Source organism: Tasmannia lanceolata, unplaced genomic scaffold (genome assembly GCF_043159265.1).
Source record: "Tasmannia lanceolata isolate RefF3 unplaced genomic scaffold, GAP_Taslan_0.1 ptg000018l, whole genome shotgun sequence".
In the NCBI taxonomy this organism is placed as follows: domain Eukaryota; kingdom Viridiplantae; phylum Streptophyta; class Magnoliopsida; order Canellales; family Winteraceae; genus Tasmannia; species Tasmannia lanceolata.
In genome coordinates, this window is record NW_027518695.1 from 60,451,345 (window position 1) to 60,458,297 (window position 6,953).

Genomic DNA, 6,953 nt, shown 5'->3' on the forward strand with positions numbered 1-6,953 from the left:
CCTCTCCCAAATGAAAGTCCAAGCTCTCTATTTATAGAGATTTGGCTTAATTTTTAGGCCCATTCGTTATATCAAGACACCCTTTTTATGTAGGTTTTAACTTGTTTGTGTGGAGAACAGGTGGTCCATGGAAAACTGATTAATGAAAATTAAAAGATTAAAATCCGGGCCCTTTAGTTTCCCAGGACAACCCCTTTGCTGAAATTAATTTAACTAGAACACAACTAAGCGGATAAACCACTCCCTTCTTTCTACACTATACTATGAATTACACTCGTCTTATTAGGCAAACTTTAACGGATTTTGACAAAATTTTAAAGGGATCTAATTGAGATCCTAACCTACCCTAAGGCAAATCTTGGGACTTTAGTTCACTAATTTGATAGGGTTTTAATCAAACGAGGTTATTTGGGGTTCGGTCAAAATGGGGTGTCTACAATCTCCTAAAAACTCTTAAATATAATGAAAAACTGGCGAGGAATAGAATCTTCTACTCCTAGTGAGGTGTTAATTTCTCCTCTAAAGAAGCAATGTCTTAAAGAGCGGGCAGCTGTTCATCAAAGAGTGGGTGTGTCCCCTTCCTAGGTCACCCTGAATAGTGAGGAGGAGCTTCATACGCCCCTCCATTACTTGCCCTTCTTTAACAAGATCCTAGAAAAGGAAAAGCGAATGTGAATGCATCTTTGGGAAGAGGAAAAACACCTGGCGATTGCAAATTTGGAATCTAAGCATGCAACATTGGATGAAGATATGCAGGGTTTAGGGCCAGGCAGCCCTGAGGTGGAACAGGGTCAGTTAGGGTAGCCTAGTGAATTAGATAGGCGAGATAAAGAAAAGGGAGTCTTGTTATTGAATGCTGAGGAAGAATCTGGGCTCCCAGAATTGGAAGGCTTTAATGATTTTCTAGCAATGAGTGATGTATTTGGGATCTCCTATCAGGAGAATCTAGGAAGGACAACAGAAATGTTTCGGGCAATGCAAGTAAGGGCTGCAAATGATACAATAAAGAGAGTTAAAGAGGCTGAACCAAAAGTTGGATTACAGGATTAAAGGACACACTTTGAGAGGTTAAGAGATGTAGGTTTTCGGGAGTTTGGGTTGTCTTCCAATGATTTCAGTTAAGGAGACATTGCAAGTTGTGGGGTAGTACATATGTCTTCTGATTTCAGTCTATTTAGACATAATGCTTTAGAGTTATTTAATTGTGCAGAGACAGGTTGGGAAGAAAATGATTGTAGGAAACTAGGAAGTCGATACCAAGAATGTGGAAATTGTGATGATGGTTTCAGTCCCATAGGTCGAGGTTATGACAATTGTTAGGAAAAATTCTTGAAAAGGTCATTCTTTGTGACGGTAATTCACGATCCTAGTTGCGCTAAAAGAAAGTTGTAGTCTCATGTTAGCTCGAGAGATTATGGTCTTTCGCTAAATGGAGGCATTCTGATATGGGAATCTTCATCATTACCCAATCAAGGAAATGAGGTTCGAAAAAAGATTGTAGGATGAATACCTTTAAATGTGTAATGGATAATATCATAATGATAGGATAGAGAAGGGAGGAAAGGGATAATCTTAACTTTTTATTCGATGTGTATACTTCATTGGCTACAGGTTTACCTGTGCCAATATTCATGTTATTCTCTTGTAATGCAGGCTGGGACCCCTGGTCCCGAATGCTTCTCTGAGAATGAATGAAATATGTCAACTTAAAAAACAAAAACTATCGGCAACTTGAGGGCTTTACAAAATTGGTTTAGAAACTGTTAGTACTCTCTTTAATTCAGAAGGAGACCTAACATGACACCCTACTCAAATGTTCTCCCATTTCCCTTTTTGAAACCTTTTAAAGTGGAAAAGCTCATGATTGTTAGTTTATAAACTTACTGATTTGAGCTTTAAAAAGTATAATCAAAATTAGTGGTAAAGTGTCTTAAAAATTCAGCATATATCAAAGTAGATAGGAATGGTCTAGAATGGAAGTTTTAGTTGTTTGATGTAGTTAACGGTCATTGTTGACATCAACAAGAGACCTTTCGGACCCACATTTCCTACCACACCTTTCTTCATCCTTTGTATGCATGTTTAAACAATTCTTTAGGACTTTTGGGTTTATGATTTGCATCACTAATTTTACATCCAGGCATACAAATGTTTTCTTTTTTCTGCAACTTTTCTAATCTCGGGATGTTAAATTTGTGTTAAAAGCTACTCAATTGGTGCTCATGCCTTCTTTTAAAGGAACGGTAGCATCACCTTAATTAAGATACCTAATTCATTTGGCCACAAGCCAACATCTAAACCATATTCATGTATATGCGCCTTCGCTTGTTACATATACATATATGCACTCTGATCTAGTCAGGGGGAGCAAAATTTTTATAAGACTGATCATGATATGCTTCGAATTGAAATATTTGTATATCTCAATTGACAAAAGGGGAAGATACATTACCAACCTAATTCACCCCACCTTTTTTATATGACAAAAGGGGGAGAAGTTTTGGAAAATTGATTATGAATCCCTGCACACTTATGCACACTTATAGATTCGATTCATTTACTAATGGGGAGTAGTAATCATATTACTAAGGGGGAGAAAATTTGCAAAAAGGAAAAGAGAACTTGAATTTGAATGTTTATATTTCTCTTATCTCATATACTTGTGCTTACATTGTTTATATTTCTCATATTCATGATTACATGCTTATCATGCTATATCTTTTTTATATCTTTTCAATAAGCATTAATTATATTGATTAAGGGGGAGCATTAATTGTTTTTATCAACCCTTAAGGGGGAGGTCCTACCTCATAATCAATTTAGGTTTGTCATCATAAAAAAGGGAGAGATTGTTAGCCCAAGGGTTCAACCTTATGTATGTTTTGATGATCAACACACCAAAATCGATTAATTAGGGACTAATGGATATGCATGATATTGTGTATTGGATAGGTACATTTGGAAACCACAACTTGCACAAGAGGCAAAGTCAAAAGCTTGGAGATGAACCAAAGAAGGTGCCTCCTCATGCAACCCAAAGTGAAAGAATTCATCAAGTGGAGGAAATCACATGACCCATTCAAAGCTAAGTGTTCATTGAAGACAAACCAAGCTAAGAAGACCTTGAAGCCAATGCAATCCAAAAATCAATAGTTGTTTACATTTACTAGATTGTATGGAAGATCAATTCAAATGGTTTTGCAATTTCAAAGTGTCTTTGAACTGTTAGGGTATGTAAATGCCTAAGGGCATATTGGTCATATATATATATATATATATATATATATATATATATATATATATATATATTTCTCTCTTTGTATACATATATAAGTGAGGGGGAGTTTTCCTTAAGTCACAGACTCTTCTTCTCATTCTTTCCTCAACATGGTATCAGAGCCCTAGGGTTTTGATCCCCTGGGGACCCCCATAGCAACCCCCCTCCTCTTCCCCTTCTCCTCCCTCTCCTAACCCTAACTCTAACCCCACCCTAAGGCTTTTGATCTTTTAAGCACCTATCTGGCCATGGTGGGTCCCTCTTGCTGGACTATGTGGACATATGGTAGGTCCAACTAATACTCCAATTTGGAACTTGATGGGCACATGGGATCAAGTATACAAGGTAAGGCATGACCAACGTAACATAATGAGTGCTACATTCGGTTGATTCAGATTCTAGCTAGCAGGACAGACCATACATGGATGATCCTAACCATCTAAGTAGACTGTCATAAAACATACAGGTGATACCCTTATAATTCTGTTTTCCCTAGTAATGATGAACTTCAACTTGAGGTTAGCCCCTCATTTGTTAGATTGTTAGGGAGATGATTAGCATTTTTAATGCATGACTTCCCTGGGAACTTTATGAGTCTAAAAACTTTATCCATCTTTTAGATATTTTGCTCATAATAACTTCAAACTTGATTTTGAAATTTGAGTTTTCTGAAATTAATTTTCCGTTTCAGACGAGGTATTTAATTTTGATCCACTTATCCTTTTGGTCACTGATGAGGTTTTATTTACAACTTAAATCTTTTTATCTTATTATATGTATGTGTCCTTTTGCAGGTTTTCAATGATTTTGTTCTTTGGAAGACCTATTTCCTAGCAAGAGTCTGGCAGATGGTTTCAAGAGGGTTCAGGCCCTCCGTATTCTTTCTCAACAGGTAAAACGTGAAAGCCTTTGGAACTGCATCAGGTTTTATCATGGTTTATTTGACATTCTTCATGCTATTAGCCAATAATGAGAACTATACAGCCGTAGCATATAGCTCTTATTAATTTTCAGTTAACTGGTATTTTTTACATTGTTAAGGACATCAATTCTGCATCTCTGTTTGATATAGTTCATAATGCCTCTTAATGTTGTTTAGAACATTCGCAATGCCATGTCGCCCGCTGGTTTGTGGCATATGAATGATCCGTGTGAGCCGAATAATGTTTTCACAATTATTCTTCTCTTTCATTTTTCTTGACCCTCATAGTTCTTTCTACCAGAATATGTCAAGTTCATGAGGTTTAGGTTTGTGGTTAGTAAAAGTGGCACCGAAATGTCAGCCTTTTGAGAAAAAAATAAAAGGTTTCCTTGTTTCATTACGTATTTATTTCTTGAGTAATCCTCATACTAGAAGGTGATATGAATTATGTTACTATTATAATGCTCGGATATATTGTTTAAGCTAAGAGCTCATCTGACAGACATCTGTTTCTATAACTGAATCTATTCACTCTGGTACTTCACATTCCTCCATTTATAGTTTATGATATAGTGTCTTCTAATATTATTTAGTTATATGTAGTTATTCTACTGCACTCTAGATGATTTTGTGCTTGCAATTACACTTTTTGAAAGCTATGTAACATGCTTGCTGTCATTTCCTATTTCTAACTGAATTGTTATTGTCTTAGACGCTATACAGACTGTATTGTGTCTCCATTGTTGTTGGGAATCCCCCGAGGCCTTATCATATCGACATGGGTCATGGGAGTGATTTAACGTGGATATAGCATGACGCTCCATGCACTAGCTGTGCCAAGGTACTCTCCAATTGGCAGTTCAAGATTCTTATCAAATTCCAATTTCTTCATTTAATTAAAGTTCAAGTGGTCAAACTCGTAAACATTATTTTTTTTGTCCATCTGGACACCATGGTGTCGAATTGTGTCAATGATGAACTAGCACTTAATAGGTGATATCACACTCTCTAAGATTTAATTCCACGATTGCTTTGTTGCAAGCATGATAATCTTTGATAGTGAGAAGAATGATGGCCACATTTGAAGCAATTTATCAGCCTTATCCTCTTTTATAGGTCCCTGTGTACTCTCTGGATATGCATGGTCTGTCTTGCTTGTTTTGTTAGGCTTGTACAAGTATTGTTTACTTCGTCTCTCGCTTGTCTGAGTTGACAGGTAAAATGTAGACATGGTCTTCTTGCGATAATTGGTTTCAGGAAAAAAAAAAAAAAAACATCACTCATACTCTAATGGAGACAATTTATGTAGGGACCACATCCTCTTTAAAGGCAGAACAAAGGGAAAATAGTGACCGCGAGGGATTCTTTGAGCCTCAAATTTCAAAGAGATCAGAATCATGGATGTTGTCTCTTGTCAAGGCGACTATGCGATGGAATATTCAGGTAATAGCTCCTCCATGGATCATTAAATGAAAGTTAATTCATGTATTAGTTTGCAATATTCATTTATAGGTGTGCATATGGTCAGCAAGGTCAAGTTTTAGTCTCTTCTGCAATGACTGATGCGATTATTGGACTTAGCGGACCAGCACATAGCTTCCCTTCTTAGCTGGCAAGTCAATGTATCATCATCAATATGGGATACTTGGACATAGCTTAGTTTCAATGTATATTTTGATGTGATATATAAGGGAGATGAATTGAATGAGCCTATTTCTTGACTCTTGCATTACATAAAACAAAATATATAATCTACGCAATGTGTCTCTTTTGTAAATATGGCCATTGATGTTTTTAATATTACTTGTGTTTCTTGTGGTCGTATAAATGTGCAACGCATGCATTTTTTCTACTATATGTTGTAGTTGTTTCCGTATCATTCATTTTGAAGATCATTCATTCTGAAAGCGTAATGTATGCTGTGTATTCTTGTATATATAATTTTTGCGGAGAATCGGCTAAGAACTTCTTCTTTTTAACTTTTTGTTTGGTAGGATATGTCACATACCGTTGCTCCTAAAGAGGTTCAGTGCCTGCAGAGCCATCCATCTCAAAGAGTTCAACATTCAACTGAAAATCACATGGAGTTCTGGAGTAATTGATGATGAGGATCGAGGAGATGATGAGGAGATGATGAAGATGGTGTTATATAAATCATTAGATGATGAATGTTTAACAATGCTGTATTTTGTCAAGTTCAGTTGACGGAACAATATCGAGACTTTTGTTATTAATGAATTTTTGTAATTTTAAAAATATTCAATTAAAATAGTTAAGTTTTTATATATTTGTATATTTTGGGGGAAAATGGATGTTATAACTGTGGAAATTTTGATGTTATATATAATGTGTGTGAATGTACAGATCCACTAGGTCACAAAGAATTGATATTTAATGGATTAAAAAAATAGGAAAGGCTATCCCTATGGATTTATTGTTGAAATTCAGTAGAGAAAAGCACATTTTCCCTACGGCTTTTTTTTTTTTTTTTGAAATTCTGTAGGGAAAAGAACATTTCCCTACTGATTATTTTGAAATTCCGTAGAGACAAGGCTGTCCCTACGGATTTTTTTTTGGAAATTTTGTGGGGAAAAACACAATTTTCCCTACGAATGTTTTTGAAATTCCGTAGGGAAATATGATCTATGCCTACGGAAAAAGCCGTATGGAAAAGTACAATTTACCTACAGTATTTATTAACTTCCGCAGGGAAAAGGCTTTCCCTACCCTCACCTAGCCTACGGAAGTTGTGCA

At 36.0% G+C, this 6,953-nt stretch overlaps 1 long non-coding RNA gene across 1 annotated transcript; it reads left to right on the plus strand.

Moving 5' to 3' along the window:
- The first annotated feature begins 3,694 nt into the window (after positions 1–3,694).
- On the plus strand, positions 3,695–6,611 carry LOC143851986 (uncharacterized). The gene is made up of 3 exons (XR_013236581.1): positions 3,695–4,169; positions 4,912–5,040; positions 6,194–6,611. It is a non-coding gene; the product is annotated as an uncharacterized LOC143851986 (long non-coding RNA).
- The last annotated feature ends 342 nt before the right edge of the window (positions 6,612–6,953 follow it).